At 51.5% G+C, this 22,076-nt stretch overlaps 1 protein-coding gene and 1 pseudogene across 2 annotated transcripts in view; one reads left to right on the top strand and one right to left on the bottom strand.

The window, feature by feature from the left end:
• Window positions 1–7,261: 7,261 nt before the first annotated feature.
• LOC308606501 (arginine/serine-rich protein PNISR-like) lies at window positions 7,262–9,951 on the bottom strand (annotated as a pseudogene). The gene is made up of 3 exons: window positions 9,889–9,951; window positions 8,980–9,043; window positions 7,262–7,532 (listed from the first exon to the last, which is right to left on the bottom strand). The product of its transcript is annotated as an arginine/serine-rich protein PNISR-like (transcript).
• A 10,907-nt stretch (window positions 9,952–20,858) lies between these two features.
• CRISPLD2 (cysteine rich secretory protein LCCL domain containing 2) overlaps window positions 20,859–22,076 on the top strand; it is a 66,076-nt gene continuing 64,858 nt past the window's right edge. Inside the window, exon 1 of the mRNA XM_081217741.1 lies at window positions 20,859–20,973. The gene's annotated coding sequence lies outside the window, so the exon portion shown is untranslated. The remainder of the gene's footprint in view (window positions 20,974–22,076) is intronic.

Raw genomic sequence — 22,076 nt, 5'->3', positions numbered from 1 at the left:
AAAAAAATTTTTTAAATTTATTTTTGGCTTTGTTGGGTCTTCGTTGCTGCATGTGGGCTTTCTCTAGTTGCGGTGAGCAGGGGCTACTCTTTGTTGCGGTGCGTGTCTCATTGCAGTGGCTTCTCTTGTGTGGAGCACGGGCTCTAGGTGCACAGGCTTCAGTAGATGCGGCGCATGGGCTCAGTAGTTGTGGCGTGCGGGCTCTAGGGTGTGCGGGCTTCAGTAGTTGTGGCATGCGGTCTCAGTAGTTGTGGCTCGTGGGCTCTAGAGTGCAGACTCAGTAGTTGTGGTGCACGGGCTTAGTTGCCCCGTGGCATATGGGATCTTCCTGGACCAGGGATCGAACCTGTGTTCCTTGCATTGGCAGGCGGATTCTTAACCACTGTGCCACCAGGAAAGTCCCCAGCACCTTGCTTTTTTATACAATCTGACAACCTCTGCCTTTTAATTGGAGTGTTGAGATCATTTATGTTTAAAATAAATAACATCGTTGGATTAAAACCTGCCATCTTGCACTTTGCTTTCCATTTGTCTTTTCTTTGTTACCGTTTTTTCTTCTCTTCTTTTAGATTAATTGAATAGCTTGTCTGATTCTAATTTATCTCTTTTATTTGCTTGTAGATATTTAGAAAGTTGAAGTTTCATTAGGGATGTACAGAAAGTAGCCATTTTCACTAAAATAATGAGACCAATCATGAGACAATTAATTGGTTACGGAAAAGGTCAGTAATAATAAAAATGCATATTTGGGTTTGCCTCTGGTTACCAGTAGGAAACAGAGTAAACCTACCCCAGAAGCCAAGTGCCTTTTATTCCCCAAGCTCACAGGTGTGGTGTCTATGGTTTGAATTGTCAGAGGAGCAAAATGGAGAGTTCTGGAAATTTGGGAGGAATGAGGTGATGGCTAAAAGCCCAGCCCTCAGCAGTGACGAGCTCACCTTGGCTCCCCTTTTCCCTGTGGTTCTCCTCCCTTCCCTTGTGCTAAGCCTCTCTCTCCTGAGCGTCTCTCTCCGGAGCTGCGTGTTCCATGCTCCAAAACGTCCCCAGCCAAAGCATACTTCTGAGTAGTGTTTCCAGTAATTGCGAAGTCCAGCTCTTGGGTTAGCTGGCGTGTCTCTCCGGTGCATTGGTTTTAGGGCATGTTTTGGTGACGGACGTGAGTGCCAGCGCACCGGGCACCACACTCAGAGCTTTGTCTGCATCAGTCCATCTGCTCCTTCCAGCAGCACTGGGAGGTCCCCGCTGTAATTAGCCCCACTTTGTGGTTGATGAAACTGAGGCTCCAGCCCTTCCAGCAGCGGCTGGAATTCATGTCTGGGCTGTCCACCCATCAGAACCCATGCTCCAAGCCCCGGAGCTGTCCCCGAGAGGGCCCGTCGTGCTTGGATCTCCTATTTTTGTCTGTTCTTCCCCACGGCTGAGATGAACAATAAAGTATTTAACAGGGCCTTCTGAAACATCTTCCTCTTCAGGAATCAGCCCCCTGCTGGTGCTGAGCAGACAGAGGGAACGAGACACGGTCTTTGTCGTAGAGATGCTGTTGCTGGCGTTACCTGGTTTCCACGTCTGCAGGTAGCTGGGGATGGGGGTGGGGATCACCCGATCTGTGCCAGGTTCCGCTGGGCTTGCCTCCAGGCTGCAGGTTGGATCCCATTCCAGCTCCCACATCTTTGTTCTGTGCCCAGTCCCCCAAGTGTGGGGGACTGTTCTCCTTGTGGCCATCATAGAAGCCCTTTGAACAAAGAAAGTGATCAAACATGGCCAAGTTCAAAGTCAGGAGATGGGGAGTACTCTCTGCCCACCAGCCACGCAAGCCCCCAGGCCGTGCGGCCGCAGAACAGTCTTCCCGCCTAGTGACGAATCAGTAATTCAGTTGATTCCATTTACTTCATCCGTTTTGACAGGTGAGTAAAGTAAATTGCATGATAAATGCAAGAAAAGAGGAAGCACAAGGTGCCGCTGAGGAAGACAGTGACCTAAGCACCTGTGACCTGCCAACCATCTGTCTTCACAGAGGAGGTGGCATTTGTGCTGGGTGATCCGAGGCGGGAGCTCCCCAGGCAGAGGGGATAGAGCATGTGCCAAGGCCCAGGGGCATGGAGGCCCCTGTGGGCTCAGCGGCAGGAGGCAGAAGCATGGGCGGCCTTGTGTGTGAGGGGAGACGCAGGGAAGTGGGTGCAGTAGCGGGAGAGGACCCCAGAAGGCAGCCAGGGACAAAGCTGGAGTGTCTTGGTCAGGCTTGAACTTTCAGATGACAGTTCTGGCCGCAAAGTGGAGAAGAGAGGAGGCACAGCCATAATGACTGTCGCTTACAGGTTTTTAAAGGAGTGCTGGGCACTTTGCGTTTAAACCTCACAACAACCTCGTGACATCCGTATTATTATTATTGGCGGGGGGGTTAGTTTTTAATATTTTATTTTTTGGCCGCTCTGCTCGGCGTGGGGGATCTTACTTCCCCAACCAGGGATGGAACCCGCGCCCCCTGCATTGGAAGTGCAGACTCTTAACCACTGGACTGCCAGGGAAGTCCCTGGTATTATTTTTTTTAGCATACAAATCAATGAGTTTTAACTTATTGTAAAGGCTTTCCTCACTGGCCAGGCTTGACGAGCTGGAGGCTTGAATGTGCTCACCTGTAGGGGAAGGGAAGGGTCATCTCTTAATGCACTATATGATCCCATTTACAGGACCTTCTGGAACAGGCAAAGCTGGGGGAGGTGGGAGGGGGGTGGGAGGTGAGGGAGGGCCCAGGGCTGACTGGGGAGGGGCATGAGGTGGTGGAAACATTCCACCTGTGATTGTGGTTGTGCGGAATAGACGTTTGTTGGAACTGGTTGAGCTCTATTTGAAGTCGACCTCCTATAGGTTTGATTTTGAAACGCCTCTGAGGCCCCCTGCTGGTGAGTTTGGGTCACTGTGGGCGCCGCTAGTCCGTGGAAGGGGATCCTGTGAGAACACGCGGATGCCCCTCCCTCTTTTGTGTTTCGGGGTACCTGGCCTTTCCCCTTCTCAGCTGAGGCTTCTGTCTGCCTCTGGGGGACCAGGGATGCTTCAGGAGCTCAGCATGAGAGAAGAGTCGGAGTCTAGCTTTTAGAGTTCTTACTGAGATCAGAGGCCTGAAAGTGGACACCGGTAAAGACAAAGGTTTTCTAAATCCCTTTAGCTCCCACTTATGTGTCAAGAGCCAGGCCTGTTATCACCAAAAGTTCTACAAATAACAAATGCTGGTGAGGGTGTGGAGAAAAAGGAACGCTCCTACACTGTTGGTGGGAATTTAAGTTGGTACAGCCACTGTGGAGAACAGTATGGAGGGTCCTTAAAAAACTGAAAATAGAGCTACCATATGACCCAGCAATCCCACTCCTGGGCATATATCCAGAAAAGGTGAAAACTCTAACTCAAAAAGATACATGCGGGCTTCCCTGGCGGCTCAGTGGTTAAGAATCCGCCTGCCAATGCAGGGGACGTGGGTTCGAGCCCTGGTCCGGGAAGATCCCACATGCCGCAGAGCAACTAAGCCACTGCGCCACAACTGAGCCTGCATGCCACAACTACTGAAGCCCGTGTGCCTAGAGCCTGTGCTGTGCAACAAGAGAAGCCACCACAATGAGAAGCCCGCGCACTGCAACGAAGAGTAGCCCCTGCTCGCCACAACTAGAGAAGGCTCGCATGCAGCAGCGAAGACCCAATGCAGCCAAAAATAAATTAAAAAAAAAAAAGATACATGCACCCCAGTGTTCATAGCAGCACTATTTACAGTAGCCAAGACATGGAAGGAACCTCAGTGTCCATCGACAGATGAATGGATAAAGGAGATGTGGTACGTATATACAATGGAGTACTACTCAGCCATAAAAAAGAATGAAATAATGCCGTTTGCTGCAACATGGATGGATCTAGAGATTATCATACAAAGTGAAGTAAGCCAGACAAAGACAAATAGCATATGATATCACTTATATGTGGCATCTAAAAAAAGTGATACAAATGAACTTATTTACAAAACAGAAACAGACTCACAGGCATAGAAAACAAACTTATGGTTACCAAAGGGGAAAGGGTAGGGGGGAGGGATAAATTAGGAGCTTAGGGTTGGCAAAGACACACTACTATATATAAAATAAACAAGAAGGACCTACCGTATAGCACAGGGAACTATGCTCAATATTTTTAAATAACCTATAATGGAAAAGAATCTAAAAAACAATATATATATAACTGAATCACTTTGCTGTACACCTGAAACTAACACAACATTGTAAATCAACTGTACTGCAATTAAAAAAAAAAAAAAACGCATTGAACTTGGCCTCCAAGCTGATTATCAGCCATAGGGGAGTAAAGTTCAGGGCTTCGTGAAAGGGGCATCCTTGCAACACAAGAAGGTGGGAAGTCCATCCTTCCCAGCTCCAGCCGGGTGAGGGGGAATGAGAAAGAAATGGGGGTGGCGAAGTGCCCTGGGATGTCCCCCTGGGTGCCCCCCCCCAGCCAGAGCTGAAGGAGGGAGGGAGATTACGGGGGAGGCTGAAAGCAGAAGGACTCAGAGCCACCCCCAGTGCGACATGGAAGGGAGACCACCGTGCACCGGGTGAGCTCCAACATGGGGCAGCGCCGTGGGCCCAGGCTGCTGCAGTGGCCTGGCTAGGAGGGAGTGGCCAGAGGTGAGCCCAAGCTTGCTGGAGTAGGTTGAAGGGGGGCTGCTAAAAAGCTGTGTCCACGCGCCAACCCCCAGCATGGCGAATGTGACCTCGTTTGGAGAAAGAGTCTGCAGATGTGATCAAGTGGTCATGTAGCAGATCTCAAGATGAGATCATCCTGGATCACCCAGGTGGGCCCTCAATGCAATGACCAGTGTCCCTCTGAGAAGGGGAGAGGCTGTGTGAGGACGGAGGCAGAGATTGGGGTGATGCAGCCACAGGGACGAACGCCTGAGCCCCCAGAAGCTGGAAAGGGCAGGAAGGATTTTCCCCAGACCCTTTGCCCACACTTTGATTTCAGACTTCTGGTCTCCAGAACTGCAAGAAAATGACCTCCTGTTGTCTTAAGTCCCCCTGTCTGTGGTCATTTATTCTGGCAGCCCCAGGACACTAATCTTGGCTCCTGTGTCTCGTAAAAGGATCTGGGGGTTGGGTGGGTTCCCCTCCCCTCCCCTCCCCCGGGAAAACCACAAAGACCCTAAACTTTCCTCCCACCCCAGGAGGCATCACAGGAAGGAGAGAGTCAAGGAAGAAGCAGCCGTGAGAGGCTCTGGGTGGCGCATCTCAGATTAGCGACCTGAGACTTTTCAAATGAGCAGAGATGCTGTCAGGTGAGAGAAACTGGGATACTGCTTTTTGTCAAGTCCAAGTACCACTTCGCACATCACCTCCAACCGCCCCGTTATAGAAAATAGAGACACACCTCTGAGCACATGTGTGAGCATAGCTGTCTGTCCCATGGGGATGAGAAGTGCGAGGGGAGACGCCGAGGATGCCTGGAGTCTCTGCCCATGGTCTCGTCCAGTCTGGTCCGAGCTTCTGCAGGCGTCCTGGGGCTCCCCCAATGGTGGAGGGTGGTTGCTGCCCACGATGATGAAGGCTGAGCTAGGCCCCTGTCCGATTTTTGCGTCTGGAAAGTGTTACTTGATTGCTAGAAAAATAACCAGGTGAACCCGGGTTGTTTTCGGTGAAGAGGCTCTAAAGAGGCACCTCTGGAGCCGGATGACTCAGGGCTGAGCCGAGTGCTGTGTGGTGTGCGAGCCGCGTTGCCTAGAAGCCGTTCCCTCCGTTGCAGCTGATTCACAGTTGTTTCCCCTTTGAGGGGCAGCACGGGAGCCTGTGGCCCAGCTTCATGACTGCCCCGATGCCCTTTTGCAGTCACAGCGAATCATGGATCAGTGTTAGTGTCCTATGGCTGCTGTAATAAGTGAACCAAACCTTAGAGACTTAAAGCAGCATAAATCAACATAAATCTATGGTCTTGCAGGCCTGGAGGTCAGAAGACCAAAATGGGTCTCACTGGGCTACAGTCAGGGTGTCTCAGGGCTGGTTCCCTCTGGAGGTTCCAGGAGAGAAGCTGTTTCCTGGCCTCTTCCTGCTTCTAGAGGCGCCCGCATCCCTTGGCTCGTGGCCCCCTCCTCCAGCCTCAGAGTGCATCCCTCCAGCCTCTGCTTCTGCATCACACCTCCTTCTTCTCCGACTCTGACCCCCACCACCCTTTTCTTTTTTTTTTCCTGTTGAATTTTTCTATTTCTGTTCAGTAACAATACCATAAAAATAATACCTTGAGATTTTTATATAATTTCTTTCTTCCGTGAACGCATTTATCCTCACAACATCCCTGTGAGGTGGGAGAAATCAGGTACTCTTTTTGCCAATTTCAGGAAGGGAAACTGAGGCACACAGAGGTTAAATCACTTGCCTGGGACACAACACCAGCAGAGTAAGGTCGGGGAAGTGGGAATGCCAGGGTGAATCACTGCTGAGCTTAGGAACCAAAACATTTTGAAATGTGGGAAAATTTGGCACAGATTCCAGAAAACTAGAAATGAACTACTTCCCAGTATTAAAGATTAGAATATTTGTTATTCTTTTAAAAGTGATATCAGAGGATTACTTCCTGAGTTTTCCATTCTTACACTGAGAAACAATAGTAAGTACTAATAAGGAAAAGGAGCTATGACTTCACTATTAGCATAATCAAAATAAGATTCACCTATAAATAATTTGAAGTGACTGTTAAAAATAATAACACAAGTCATAGAAAACTGAACTAGCATCAAGGAACCTAGTCATACTGTGAAGTAAAAAAAGCAAACAAGTGGGCCTCCCTGGTGGCGCAGTGGTGGAGAGTCCGCCTGCCGATGCAGGGGACACGGGTTCGTGCCCCGATCCGGGAAGATCCCACATGCCGCGGAGCGGCTGGGCCCATGAGCCATGGCCGCTGAGTCTGCGCATCCGGAGCCTGTGCTCCGCGACAGGAGAGGCCACAGCAGTGAGAGGCCCGCGTACCGCAAAAAAAAAAAGCAAACAAGCAAAAAAAAAAAACCAGATAAAAACTTACGGAAGATCTTCACTATCTGAAAGAAAAGGGAGGAGAAAGGTGGGTGGATGGTAGGAGCAGAGTGTCTCTGACAGACTAATGTGTCACAATTTCTCTTTAATTGGAGACCAGACATGTTTTGCCAGTGCTGCTGCTAAAAAGGCCATAGGTTGCAACAGAGAGACCTCGAATGCTGTCTTCCCGAGATGCCAGGTGGGGTTTCCAGTGTTCCCAGCCCCTGTCAGCCTGGTTGCCACATTCTGTTAAAGTTTGAATCCCCTTGGAAATTCCCATGATGGTTTGGACCAGACTCCATGGTAGACATACCTTGTCCATTTGGCATCCTTCCTGGTGGTGGTTCTACCATGCTTTGCAGTCCTGAAGCTTCTCTTTGGGCGATCCAAGCTTGAGCCAATGCAGCCCCGTCAATCTGGCTGGGATCCTGCTGGTGCTGGACTGACTGCAGCCATTGTTGTTGATGCAAAAGGGCCACTGCTGCCAGGGCTGCCCTCCTTGAATCCACGTCCTGACTTTCTCAGAGGTTCACCTTCTGCTTAACATTTAGGTTGATTCAGAACTACAGCTTGGAAGCATAGCAGCAAGATTACTTGTGCCCCACTCTGGTCCCGGAACGCCGTGTCGCCACAGTTCCTGTCATACCCCGCCTCCCTCTTCTAAGGACGCCTGTGATCACACGGGACCCACAGGATAATTCAGGATGATGTCCTCATTTCCAGATCCTTAATCCCATTAACAAAGTCCCTTTTACAATGTGTAGTGGGTTGACTAGTGTTCCCCCAAATTCCATCTCCACCCAGAAAGTGATCTTATTTGGAAATGGGGTCTTTGCACATGGAATCAAGTTGGGGTCCTACTGGAGTAGGGTGGGTCCTCACCCAGTCACTGGTGTCTTCGTACAAAGAGGGAAATTTGGACACAGGCACACAGGGAAGATGGCCGTGGGACAATGGAGTCAGAGATTGGAGGGATGTAGAGCCTAGGAACCCCAACTTGCGACCAGCGGAAGCTGCCAGAGGCGTGGAACCCATCCTCTCCCAGAGCCTCAGAGGGACCAAGGCCCTGCTGACACCTGGATTTTGGACTTCTGGCCTCCAGAACTGTGAGAGCATAAGTTTCTGTTGTTTTAAGCCTTCCCATTTTTTGGTCCTTTGTAGTAGCCCTAGGAGGTTAATGCATCTTATAAATCAGCATTGATGGGCTTCAGGAATCAGGATGTGCACATCTTGGGGGGCCGTTATTCAGCCTGTCACAGAGCCTTGGAGGTGTGGAGAAACCTCCATGCTGGGGAGGAGATGGGTTGCTGGAAACTACAGTTAACCCAGGTATGAAGTCTAGGTTTGCTACCATGGGCTTTAGCGCAAGTGACGCCATTTCGAGCCCGCGGTTTACTTTTTTTTTTTTTTTTTGCGGTACGCGGGCCTCTCCCGTTGTGGAGCACAGGCTCCGGACACGCAGGCTCAGCGGCCGTGGCTCACGGGCCCAGCCGCTCCGCGGCATGTGAGATCTTCCCGGACCAGGGCACGAACCCGTGTCCCCTGCATCGGCAGGCGGACTCTCAACCACTGCGCCACCAGGGAAGCCCTGTGGTTTTCTTTTTAACAGACTCAACATGCAGATTTGGGGGGCGGGGTACACAGTTCAGCCTATAAGAGAAATACAAAATATTCCCTGGGATTCTTCCCTGGGAAAGTTGGCTGTTTGGAGGGGAAATGTATGGCTTTCAGAACACTCTATCCTTGACCAACAAAGCATCCCGAATCATAGGGGCTTCAAACAATGCAGTGTATTATTCTCAGGTTCTGTGGGGTGGTCCTTCTGTGGTGTCACTGCAGGGGACTGACAGCTTGGCTAGGGCTGAGGGTCCAAGGCCGCTCGCTCACGTGCCTGGCAGTTGGGCCTGGCTGTCAGCTTAGGTATTGGGGTCCTCCGCCCCCGTACTCCCCATCCTCTCATCCTCCAGTGGGCTAGACTGGGCTTCTTGGTAGCACAGTTGTCTCTGGGTCTGAGGGAGTGACGGCAGAAGCTGCAGACCCTGTGGGTCCCAAGCTTGGAGCAGGTTCCCCATCACTTCCACCGTAATCTGTTGTTCAAAGTAAACCACACAGCCAAGCCAGGTATAAGGGCGGAAGAATAGACTCCACCTGGTAAGGAGCTGAGGGGCAGAGTCACAGCGGGGCGAGGACACGGGGAGGTGGGAGGTCCCTGGGAGCCGTCATGCTAACGATTGACCACATGGTCCTGACTCTCCTGAGGAGACGATTCCAGCTTTGGCTTGGGTTGGAAGCAAGACCCAGTGAGCAACAGACCCAGGTCATTCAACTGACGATTGGGAACACATGCGCGCAGGGAGAGGCCATTCTCACAATTGTCCCCGGGTCAGAGACCCGCTAGGACTTGCACATCTGCACGAATCCACTGACTCACCCTGCCACAGCCTGCCAGGGACTCCAGAAGTCTGTCTTCCATTAGGGCTAGGATTTAATAGGAACACAGAGGGCACCCCATCATTTGGAAATAAGAATCTCAATCTATCTTGGTTTAGGCAGGAAGGAAGACAGATCCCTGTCACGTTCTATTCAATAGATCACAGGGTATTAATGACTTCGGTCGCTGCCATTGTCAAGTGCTTTCTTGGGAGTCAGAGATGATTCTGTTACAGTCAGCAAACATTTGGTGACCACCTTCTGTGTGCCCGGCCCCGTGCTGTAAAAGCAAAGAGCGGATTGACCCTTCCTGTTCCTGTTACCTATTGCTGCTGTACAAGAAACCACCACCAAACCTACCACCTCAGAACAACACCAATCATTGATTTTGCTCGTGCATCAGCTGGTTCTGGACGACCCGCACTTGCAACTGCACGTTGGTGCTGGCTGCCAGCTCTCCTCCCCGGGGCAGCTTGGGCTTCCTCATGGCATGGCGGTGGGCTTCCAAGTACAAGCGTCCCATGAGGAAGAAGTGGAAGCTACCAGGTTCTTAAGGCCTGGTGCAGCGTTACTTCTGCCATATTCTTGGCCACACAGTTCAGAGTCAAGGTAATAGTGTCCTTGCAAAACTCATGTCCACTGGAACCTCAGAGTGGGGCCTCGTTCGGAAAAAGGGTCTTTGCAGATCGAATACCATGAGGTCATACTGAACTAGTGTGGCCCTAATGCACTGTGACTAGTGTCCTTATATGGAGAGGAGGGGACACGGCAGATCAGAAGCTGGAAGAGGAGAGCAAGGATCCTCCCCTCCAGGTTCCAGAGGGAGCCTGGCCCTGCCGACACCTCGATTTCAGACTCTGGCCTCGGAAAGTGTGAGAGAACAAACTTCTGTTGTTTTGAGGCACCCAGTTTGTGGTCATTTGTTCTGGCACACCTGTGACACGGATACGCTCATTTACCCTGCTTTTCAAACTCTGACCACAGACTCCATTTATCTGATAGTTTTCTGGGGTGGGGGAGATTAGGGAGGGTGTCCCATAGGCGATAGTGCTTGGGAGGGACGGTATTTATAGAAACAGAAGTGGCAGGACTTCCGTGGTTAAGAATCCAATGCAGCAGACACGGGTTCAAGCCCTGGCCTGGGAAGATCCCACATGCCGCAGAGCAACCAAGCTCACGTGCCACAACTACTGAGACTGCGCCTCTAGAGCCCATGCTCCACAGCAAGAGAAGCCACCACAATGAGAAGCCTGCGCACCGCAACGAAGAGTAGCCCCCGCTTGCCACGAGTAGAGGAAGCCTGCGCACAGCAACAAAGACCCAGTGCAGCCATAAATTAAAAAATATATTTAAAAAAAGAAACAGGAGTGTTGACGACTCAGAGGACATGGATGAGAGGGATGATACTGAGAACTCTTGACAATTAACTCGTTACTACAGCAGCTCTGTAAAGTGGGTCTGTTACTATTCCCATCTCACAGATGGAGAGATCGAGGGACGGGGAAGTCAAAGCACTTGCCCAGGGTCTCAAGCCAAGAGGGACAGAGCTTGGATTCAAGGTCCAGCAGGAGATCTAGAGGCTCAGGGCCCCTCCCTAGCAGGAGGGCGCAGTGCTGTGATTCCCTTGCTGGGGGCTGGAGGGGAGACCAGTTTTCATTCTGTTCATCCCTCTCTCCCCTGGCTGGTGTGCAGGGGTCCAGCTCACGTAAGGACCCAGCACACACACTGGGGGATGCCGTTCCTGAGAGAACAGGCAGCATCGGGATGCTTGGCTTCCCCCCAGGCTGACAGGTTTAGAATCTTCCAGAAATGCCACACCCTGGGTGTGAAACCCAGGGCCCACCGGGGAGAAAGCAATCACCGTTGTAGCGTTTGCCAAAAGAGCTGCATTTCCTGAGGCGTTCCCAGCCACAGTCATCGGTGTTCTCTGGCTCTTCTCCTTGGATATTGGAGAGAAGAGAGGGGGGCAGAAACCCTGGTGATGGCGGGAACCCAGACGTGTTTCAGGTTAATGATTTCAAAGCAGTGTGAGCAAAGAGCCTCATGAAATTGTGAAATGTAGTCTTCCTGTTTTCGTAAAGATATAATCATACTTCCATTTTGTTGTTTGCCTCCAAGAATGAAGAGGTTCCAGACGGATGATTCAAAAGAGAGAAAACAAGGACTTCCCTGGACATCCAGTGGTTAAGATTCTGCACTTCCACTGCAGGGGGCACAGGTTCGATCCCTGGTCTGGGAACTAAGATCCCGCATGCCGCGCAGTGCGGCCAAAAAAAAAATAAACAAAAAAACTCAACCAACCAAACAAACAAAAAAACAAAAGAGAAAACAAAGAAACAATAACAGCAAAAAATAGACTCCCTTGTTCTAACGTTAGATTTATTATCACTTTTAAACTAAACTCGTTATCAGGATTGGCTACTAGGGAGGAACAAAAACCCCACCCCTCCTCCCCACCTAAATAAGGATAGAAGTTTATTTCTCTTTTATATAAAAGAAGTCTGACGTAGGTAGTAGAACTGATATAGAGACCTATATCAGTCATGGACCCAAGTGCCACCATTTATGGCTTCTGTTCCCAAGGTACCTCATGGTCCAAAGTGGCTGCTGCACTCCAGCCATCATACCCATATTCTAGGCAGGAAGGAAGAAGGAGAACCACGAAGGGCAAGCCTCCCCCTCCCTTTAGGGAGACTTCCTTGAAGCCACACAAAACTATTCCACTGACTCCTCTTTGACTTAGATGAAGTTCTACAGAAAGGAGAAGGTGCAAGGCTGGCTGCGAAGTATCATGTTTTAGCTGAGTGACAGTGCACTCGATTAGGAATCAAGAATCTTCCTATTCTTAAGGAAGAAAAGAGAGGAGCTATCTGGAGGCAACTTGAGCATTCTGTGTCGCTGCTGGCGAATTTTGTGTGAAAGGGATCTAGCACTGAGATGGAGCATTGGGAAGCTGTCATTATTGTCCCAGGATGGCCACAAACTGTGTCACCCTGGGTGTTGATGATTTGGCAACCTTATCACTTTTCGTAAGCTTTTTCTTGGTTGAGGAGGAAGGATTCATGAGTGTTCCAGGATAATTGTTTATACTTCAAAACCATTAAAGCGTTTCCATCCCAAATCCTGTAAAGAAAAGCTCCCTGAATGTTCCATTACTTTCTAACCAAAGAATTTAGTAGGTTACTCCCTTATGACCACCTCCTTGCTTCAACAGGTATCCCTTGCTAACTGGAAGCTCACAGTTGGAACTCGGGACCTGAATAGATTGAGGAAGAGAGGGAGGGTGGGAGGGAGTGAGGGAAAGAAAGACAGAGAGGGAGCCCCCCATTTGGACCTATGAGTGATCAATTACCACATTACAGATTTGTTAAAAGCCCAGGTTTTGGAGTCCACTGGGTTCACAGCCTCTTTATCTCTTTCTGTGAGATCCTGGGCCACCTATTTATGCGTGTGAACCTCAGTTTTCTTTTCAGTTTAATGGGGATGCTACATATCCCACCTCACAGTACCGGCATGAGGATGGGAGACAGGATTCATGTAAAGCACTCAGTAGATGATGAGCTTGGGTTCCTAGTTCCCTCTTGTGGGCTCGGGGTTCACCCAGCACCCAGGTGCCCAGAGAGAAAGGGAGCTGTTTGGGGGGCTGTGGCTGACCTCTTTGGTGCCAGGAGCTCCCCCCGAGACATCCATTCCAGCGCCCCTGGCCCCAGGCCGTCCTCCCCATGGCTGCTTCATGATCTGCCCCAGATGGAAGTCTGCCTTTTGGGGGCTCCTAATTCTCTCCGCCCAGGCTCACATCTACATTGCTTAGCAGCCTCGCTCAGGCTCCCACGCCCAGCCTCGCCTCCCCAATATGTCCCTGTGTCTCCTGTTCGTCCTTCTAGACCCGTCTCTCTGCCCAGCCCCCCTGCCTTGGATCCTCCCCCACTCGGATCAACAGCTCTGGCTGCCCCGGCCACTGGGTGCACACGTGAGCCAGGTCCTTTCCCCTGGCCACAGGCTTGTGCCGATGGCTGAGTGTATTAGTTTGGGTTCCCCCAAAACAGACTCTGAGACAGGATGTGAGTGCAAGTAGTTTATTGGGGAGATGATCCCAGGGAATACCAGGAAGAGGGGGAAAAGGGAAAGAGCAAACAAAGAGTGGGCATCACGTCAGCTATCACGGGGGCACCTGGAGTGTAGTCCCTTGGGTTCTCTGGGAGCAAGTGTCATCCCCTGAGCGGTGAGGGAGCTGGGGTACCTATACTCCAGGTCTTATTCAGTTATTGGTTGAGGGCTTCCCTGGTGGCACAGTGGTTGAGAGTCTGCCTGCTAATGCAGGGGACATGGGTTCGAGCCCTGGTCTGGGAAGATCCTACAGGCCGCGGAGCAACTAGGCCCGTGAGCCACAACTACTGAGCCTGCGCATCTGGAGCCTGTGCTCCGCAACAAGAGAGGCCGCGATAGTGAGAGGCCCGCGCACCGCGATGAAGAGTGGCCCCCGCTTGCCACAAGTAGAGAAAGCCCTCGCACAGAAACGAAGACCCAACACAGCAAAAATAAATAAATTAATTAATAAACTCCTACCCCAAACATAAAAAAAAAAATTTATTGGTTGATGCTGCCCCAACGGGTGTGATTCCATGCCAATTTTGACCTGCCATGGGCATCGTGCCCAGAGGCAAAGGAATGTCTGTGCCGGCAGGTGGAAGTCAGGCAGGCACTGCAGCCGTCAGGGTTCTAGGACCAGGATGGGGCATGACAGCATCTGCCAAAGTGGACATGTGGCCTGAGCTGGGCCAATCGTGTCTTTCCCTGGGATTTTACTTCTCAATTTGTAGCCAGGTGGAAGATGTGGCCTGTTGAATCATAGCTGTCAGTGGCCACCTTCTCTGCCTCGTGGGGTGACCAGAGGAGCCAGGCAGAGCCCAGAGAGAAGGGGGGAGGTCAGGGTTGGGGAGGGGGATGTGACCATCTTCTTTTGAGGCCCTGGTCCCAGGTGTACCTGAAACTGTCCCTCCCCTGGGCCTCCCACTCATAGTAGCCGATACATCACCTCTTTTTCTTCCTCAGTCCTTCCTAGTTACGTTTCCATAACCTGCATCTGGCCCTGCATCGCGTCCATCCGTGACGCCTCTGTTCACCCCTCGGTCCAGACACCCGCCCCCCCTGGGCTCCTTGGAAGCCTGTAGATCCCTGTCACTGCCCTCAGCACAGAGGATGCATTGACTGTCCAACCGGGGTCCCCCCATCAAAAGGCTTGTCTCATGTCTGCCTTATTCATCTCTTTATTCCCAGAATGCCTGGTCCAAAGGAAGTCCTCAGTAAATATCATCAAATAGAATAAAAAGTGAACTCCAGCATTCATTTACTTAAAAAATATATTTACATTTTCTGCCTGCATTACTTCTTGTGGGGTAACTTGAGGTGGATAAATTTGCTTTTCACTGTTGGCTGAAGAATTCCTTTAATTTGCTCTAAACTACCTCTCTCGAACTTTAAGGGGGTGCCCATCATATTCTGGGATTTGGTGTTCACTTTTCCTATGTGAGTCATAGTTTTTATATAGTTAAATAATACCACAGCTCTGCCTTTGGCTTCCCAATTTCTTGTAAAAAGCCCTCTTTATATGGCTAGACTTTTTCAGTTCTTTCCTATTTCTCTCCTATATTTGCCCACACTTTGTCTGGCATATAGTAGGTGCTCAACTAATATTCAGTGCATAGAAGAATGAAGGCACAGATATCCTCAGAGAATAGAGAGACTCCTGGATTCCCTTCCCCAGACTTCAGGGTCCTTGTCTTAGTTTGGGTTCCCAGAAGCAGACCCTGAACTGAGGATTTGAGGGCAGGCAGCTTATTTGAGAGATGCAAGGAATACAGGAAAGAGATACAGGGAAGGGAAGGAACGTGGTAAAGTGTACAGCATTAAGCCGACAACTATGTGATCAGTTAGAGAATCCTTCTGGGAAACATCCACCTCTGAATCATCTCAGCCGAGAGCACAGGATCTGGGGTATTTACACCCCCAGCCCTGTTAGCCTTTGTCAGCCGATGCCTCAGGGTCATTAAGTCCCAGGCATTTGGGGGCTTTGGTCTCATTTGATTGGCCATGGATTCACATTTGCTCCCAACAGGGCCAGTTAGATTCTCTCTCTACGAAGTTAGAACTGGGAGAGGATTGGGCACAACCTGAGCTGGTCCCTGGAACAAGGGAGATGTGAGCTCCCATGCTGGTGGGATGGTCATGTCCACAGGGAATGGGCGAGGCCTGGCTGCAGAGGGAGAAGGGAGGGACCCCTTTCAGAGTGTGAGAAATAGACAGTACTGCCAGCGTGCTTGATGCCCTTCCAGGACTCATGCTAGTTCTTTGAGGGTCTTGGCAGTCCTTGAATTCCACAGTAACCCACTATCCTACCAAGAACCCCCCTTCTGTGCTTAAGCTTACTGGAGTGGGTTTCTGTTACTTGCAACTTCAATTGATCAGGATCTTACCCTAGATTTATACCCCCTCCCCCAGAGAGTTGCCTGCAACTCACACTGGTACCCTTCCTCTCCAACAAGTCAAGCAAATCCACCCCACTGAGATCCCGGAGGACCACATGGTCGGCACCTGTCAACACAGAGGTGTCATCATCTTTCCCGGCCCTTTCGTTCCTCTTTCTAAGCCATGCCCATCACAAAATGGTGCGCCTGTGTCTCCTTGACTCAAATTGTTAGTGGTCTTTATTGAGGCTCAGCGGCTTTCTGCGGCTGCTGAATGGGTGCGGCAGGAACAAACGAGAAGCTAGAACTCCACAGCCTTGCCTGTTGGTGTCCAAATCAGAGATGCCAATCAAAACAACCGGTGAGAAGATGTTGGTGTGAGTTCAAGACCCATTAGTTTTCTGGCAACCACCTCACAAGATAGGAAAGAAAGACCTTGATGCCGTCTGGTGCAACCCCACCGTTTTGCAGCCGTGTGTGGTCCTCCCATCAGCCCACCTTGGTTCCAAGAGAGCGCGTGGAGAGACGGATGGAACCTCTCCAGGCCGGAGCGTTCCTTTTTTCCAGATTGGGCTTCATTATGACCAGAAGGGCCTTTTCCTTGGTCTCAAACTCTCCATGACTTAACTCCTGCCTGGGTACAAACGGGATCCTTTGCTGGGATTTCCAAGGATATAAGTGGCCAGTCCCTTCTCAGGAGGACTCCTGGGTGCCTCTCGGTTCTTTCCCATCCAGGACCTCCCAGGAGCCCATGTTGCCCATGACACACCATTTTATTCAGATTCAAATGTTATTTTTTGGAAATTAGAGTCTACGATTGCACAATGATGGAAAAGTTGATGGGAAGCAAACCTCTCTCTTTGTACCTTGTTGGCCCTTCGTAACCATAATGTTAACTAATACTTGCTAAGTGCCAGGCCCTGTTCTGTTTTCCACATATTAACCATTTAATGGCAGCCCTGAAGAAGGAAGATGCTGTTCTCATCACCCCACTTCACAGATGGGCACCTGAACACAGGCCAAGCTTGGAAGTAAAGGAGCCAGGATTTGAACTCAGCTCTACTGGTTCCAGAAGATGGCGCGACCCACAAGCAACAGACTCAGGCTCAACCTGCCCCTTGAGTGATCCAGCCTGGGAGGCACTTGCAGCTCAGAGAGGTCAGGTGACTTGAGCAAAGACACAAAGCTGGTGGAGTCAGGATTCAAACATCCATCTAGACCCTCCTTCCCCTGGACTAACTAGTTAGCTCCCTGAGAAGGACTGATTGTCTTTCACTGAGTGTCTGCTTGGTGCTTGGCACTGTCTGTGTGTTTTCACATATTGTGTCTGTTTTAATTAATTAATTAATTAATTAGGCTGCGTGGCACAGCTTGCAGGATGTTAGTTCTCTGACCAGGAATAGAACCCAGGCCCATGGCAGTTAAAAGTGCAGAGTCCTAACCACTGGACTGCCAGGGAATTCCCTATCGTGTCCGTTTTAAAACTTGGAGAGGATTTAAAACAAGCCTGCAGATTCTTTGATCTCTACCTGTTAAAAAATGTGGTCCGTGCCCTCTCTCCTTGACCCCAAGCAGGCTCTGGGTCTTGACCAAGGGTATGGCAGCCATGATGTTCTGTGACTTCCATTGCCAGGCCACTAAAGGTCCTGCATCTTCTGCCTGGTTCTCTTGGGAGGCTTGCTCTGGGGGAAGTAAAAAGTCTGACTACCCTGAGACTACCTTCCTGGAAAGGCCACGTGGCTCACCTACCACGTGGGTGACTCAGCTCGGATGACCAGCCCAGTGGAACCTTCAGACGTCTGCAGCCCAGCCAACATCTGACTGCAACCACACAATGAAGCAAGGAAGAACCATCCAACGGGGCCCATCCCAGATTCCTGAGCTACAAAACTACGAGCAAAATAAGATGGTTGTTTTAAGCCACTACATTTTGGGATGTTTTGTTACACAGCACCAGTGGCCATAACATCCCATTTGAGAAGTGTTAACCCCACTGAGATGTTAAAGAGAAATGAAGTCGCTCGGAATGCCCAACGGGTTCACACTGCAGGCAGTCCTGCTCCCTGTTCTCAGACCACCTGGTTCAGGGCCAAGGTCACAGGCGTGAGTGCTTGCTGGATGGAAGTGCTGGGCACGGTCAGATCCCATCTCTCAGCACGGCAGACGAGAAGCAGGTGGACAGATGAAGAGGAGACCACAGAGGGAAAGGAAAGGAAAAAAGGGGAGGTGGGGGCCTGGAAGTTCCTTGGTGCAGGGTGCTGGGGCAGCGGCTGCCAGTCTGGACAGGAGTTGACAGCTTGGCTGGGGGACGACCTTGTAGAGAGGTGCCCTCAAGTTGCAGCTCTGCCAACAGCCCCCCTGGAACATCTGAGCTGGGAAAGGTGTCCCCAGAGCCATCTGGGACCAGCGAGGAGCCTGCAAAGTTGCCACAAAAAGGAGGCGGAGGCCCAAGCAAGCTGAGCTGTGGATGTTTCGGTACTGACCACACCTCCTCACCCCCACCCAAATGCTGGGCCCATGCGAAATCTGATTCTGTGTGGCTTCCCTTCCCCTCTGCTGGGGCAGGGACCACTTTCTCCCACTCCCTCGGACCCCAGGTTTCATGGTACACAAGGTGGTGGCAGCTGAGTGGGGGTGAGCATGAGTTGAAATCCCAGTTCCTTGTGATGGGAGGCAGTGCGCGTGAGAGCAGGGAGCCAGCCGGGGAGGTGAGAGGTGAGTGAGGCCTTAAGAAAGCTGCTCAGTGTTCCTAAGATTCAGATACACGATCACTATTCTACCAAAGTTTAATTGAAATTGTAAATGTGAAATAAAATTTCTCCCCTGGTACAAAAACAAACAAAAAAACAGATCCCAGTTCCTCCACTAGGGAGCTGTGTAACCTTGGGAAAGCTTACCTCTCTGTGCCCAGTTTCCTGATGATGACTGCACCAGCCTCAGAGGGCCACTGGGAGCGGGGAGTTTGCCAGGATGATGGGTATGAGGCTGGGTACCTGAGAGGCATCTGTCAAGAATACAAATCTGGGACTTCCCTGGTGGCGCAGTGGTTGGGAATCCACCCACAAATGCAGGGGACGCGGGTTCAAGCCCTGGTCTGGGAAGATCCCACATGCCGCGGAGCAACTAAGCCTGTGCGCCACAACTACTGAGCCTGCGTTCTAGAGCCAGCAAGCCACAACTACTGAAGCCCGTGCGCCTAGAGCCCGTGCTCTGCAACAAGAGAAGCCACCCCAATGAGAAGCCCACGCACCACAACAAAGAGTAGCCCCCACTCACCGCAACTAGATAAAGCCTGCGCGTAGCAACGAAGACCCAACAATGAAGACCCAGTGCAGCCAAAGTAAATAAATAAGTAAATTTAAAAAAAAAAGAATACAAATCTCTTCTCCCCTTGGATTTGCTCTTTGTCAAACCGAGGACACTTGTTCTGCAGCAGTCTTTTGCTCACCACTAAATGCCCCAGTACTTGGGACAGAGCCTGGCATATAGTAGGTGCTTAATAAATATTGGATGAATGAATGTTGAGCTGAGAATGATGCTTCAAAAACTGAGAAAAGGAAGAAAAGTAAAAGAAATGAAAATAATATGAGTTTTAAAAAGATAACTATTTTTTTATCTGCATTTGAGCTGCACCAAAATCTTCAAGAGCTTCCAGCTTTCTGAATTCGTGTCACACATGCCTGGCCAGTCACTGAGATTCTTCCCTTATCTTTGCCCCATCCCTGTCCACACCCCCTCCCCGCCCCGTGTGCTCTGACCTGTCCGGGTGCCCCAGACTCAGATCCCCGCATAGCACAGGGGCGGGTGCAGAGTGAGTGGATGGGAACTGTGTGGGGGGAGTCGATACTGAGTGGGCTGATTCGGTGTCTTCATGCAGGAATAAGCAACATGGTGAGGACAGGCTCCATCTCGCCCTTGGGTACCACCAGCACACAGTAGGTCCACACTATGTGACTGAGTGGGGAGCTCGGGGGAGTCCTTTAGCTCCTGCAGCCTTGGTTTCTTCCCCTGCCAACAAGGGCATTGGCTTTACATCTCTCAAAGGCAGTTGCTTCTGGCTCTCAATTGATTAGAGTGTTAAACTGCCCTGTCCTCCGGGGACTTGGGGGCACTCGCTTTTCCAAGCCTCAGTTGCCCAATCTGTGAAATGGGATCATTTACATCTCACTGGATTCCTGTGAACCTGTAGTGGAATAATGACGGTAAAGTGCTTACTTAGCCTGGACCTCGGCTTTACTGCCTTCATCCAGTAAGGTCTTCCTGTCTTCATTCGCACCCTGGAAATTGTGTGTCTGTGTGTGTGTGTGTGTGTGTGTGTGTGTGTGTGTGTGTCAGGGTGGCAAGAGTGAAGTTTTCTATCCACGCGTAGAGGATGGAAATAAATTTAGCAAGTGTGTATTCTGCACCATAGTTGATGGAGCCCCCGCCCTTCCTGATTTCATTTGCTGCAATCCACGGGAGATAGCTTCCCTTTTTCCATTTTCCAGTTGAGCCGCAGAGAAGTGGAATTTGGTAAATTTGCACATCCCTTGTGGAAAGTGCCTGGCATCGCGCTGGTTGCATCGTTAAGCTGTCAGTGGAAACGATACTTTTATGGTCATGACGAGAAACTGAGCGCGTCCTCCTCTTGTCAAGCCGAGTTCTTTGGACGCGGGTGGTCCCGCCTTCCCTGCGACGCGCCCGACCCGACCCCAGGCGCCCGCGCCTCCGGGTGTCCTCAGGGCTCCTGGGGTGGGGCGAGGCCGGGAGGGGCGGGGCCGGTGGGGTGGGGGAGGACCTGGCGGGGCGAGGCCGGGAGGACAGGGGCGGAGCCGCGACGGCGCGGCCCCATCAGCGCCGCCGACCTCTGCGGGGCGTGGCCCCGGGGCTCCGGGCAGCCTACAAGAGGCGGTGCGCAGGGTCCTCGGACCCACTTAATCTCTCGGCGGCAGCGGTGTCCTGTGTCCCGCGACCTGCCCGCCGCGCCCGCTGTACCTGTGCTGCCGCTGCCGCCGCTCCACTCAGAAGACGCCGGCGAGGAGGTGACTGGAGCCCTGCGGAGGGAGGTAAGTGTGACTTAAATTGTGCTCCTCTCTGCGCTGTACGATCCGCTCCCGCAGTCTCCGAGGAGCTGAAATAGCCAGAGCAGATGCCGTCTCTTAGGGCTTACTGTGTGCAGGCACTTAGCTGAGCGCTCCACCTGCATCTCAGAACCATGCTCGGCAGCATGCCCGTCCACAGATGGAGAAACTGAGGCTCAGAGAGGGCAAGGTGCCTGAGACCTCACGTGCTGGAAGCTGGGGAGCCAGGACTCAAAGGCTGTCTGACCGCAGAATCGTGCTCCCTGAGGCTGTGTACTCCTCCCTCACCTGTGCAGTTCGCTAGCATCTGTTGCGTTCCCGTGTACACAGTGGGCGTCAATAAATAGAAAGCTGATGGTGTGTATGTGGCAGGACTTCGAATGTGTCCTGCCCACGTGTGGAGGGCCGGGGTGATCCTAACGGCGTGTGCGTTCTGCCCGGCAGGTTGACAGGGCCACGCCCCTTTATGATTTTGTTTGGAGCAGACCTTCCAGGTAGTCTTCCTGAGGGTCAGAGAGGTGAACTGTCCAGGCAGAGCGGAGGCTGGGGCCCAGTTCTGTCTACCTCCAAAGCTCCATATGGCTGTGGGTGCGTCCAGGCGTGGGGCATATCAGAGTTCCTACAGGTTTGGGAAGAGTTCCTGGGTCTCTTCAACCAGAGTGGATATCTGCATAAACTTCTTGTGGGGGGACGGCTGGGAGCTGAGGGCTCAGCTCTGGGGTCTAGGAGATCTGCAGCCCCAGGTGGAAGAGCCAGGGCGAGCCCTTCGTGCAGTGCAGACCCAGCACCTCCCTTGAAAGGGCTGGGCTGGTGGACAAGCCAGAAAGGGCTTAGCTGACGCCTGCTCATCGAAGTCCGATTTGAATGGGGTGTATTTTAGCCAGAGGTGAGTTACTCCTCTGGTCAAGAGAAACAGCTGGGAGTCTGGCAGGTGCCCAGCTCAACTTCCAACCAAGAGTGGGCTTGTGAGTTTCTACCTTGAACCTTTGGTCTCCTTGCCCGGGCAGAATAGGGTGAGCCTGCCTTCCCCAGTGGGGTCAGGACACCAAGGGTCTAGAGCCTGACAGATGAGAGACCATGTGAAGGAC

This window comes from Mesoplodon bidens (assembly GCF_964165515.1).
Source record: "Mesoplodon bidens genome assembly, chromosome: 18".
Classification (NCBI taxonomy): domain Eukaryota; kingdom Metazoa; phylum Chordata; class Mammalia; order Artiodactyla; family Ziphiidae; genus Mesoplodon; species Mesoplodon bidens.
Note: the sequence above shows the minus strand (reverse complement) of the source record. Positions and strands in the feature narration are given on the sequence as shown.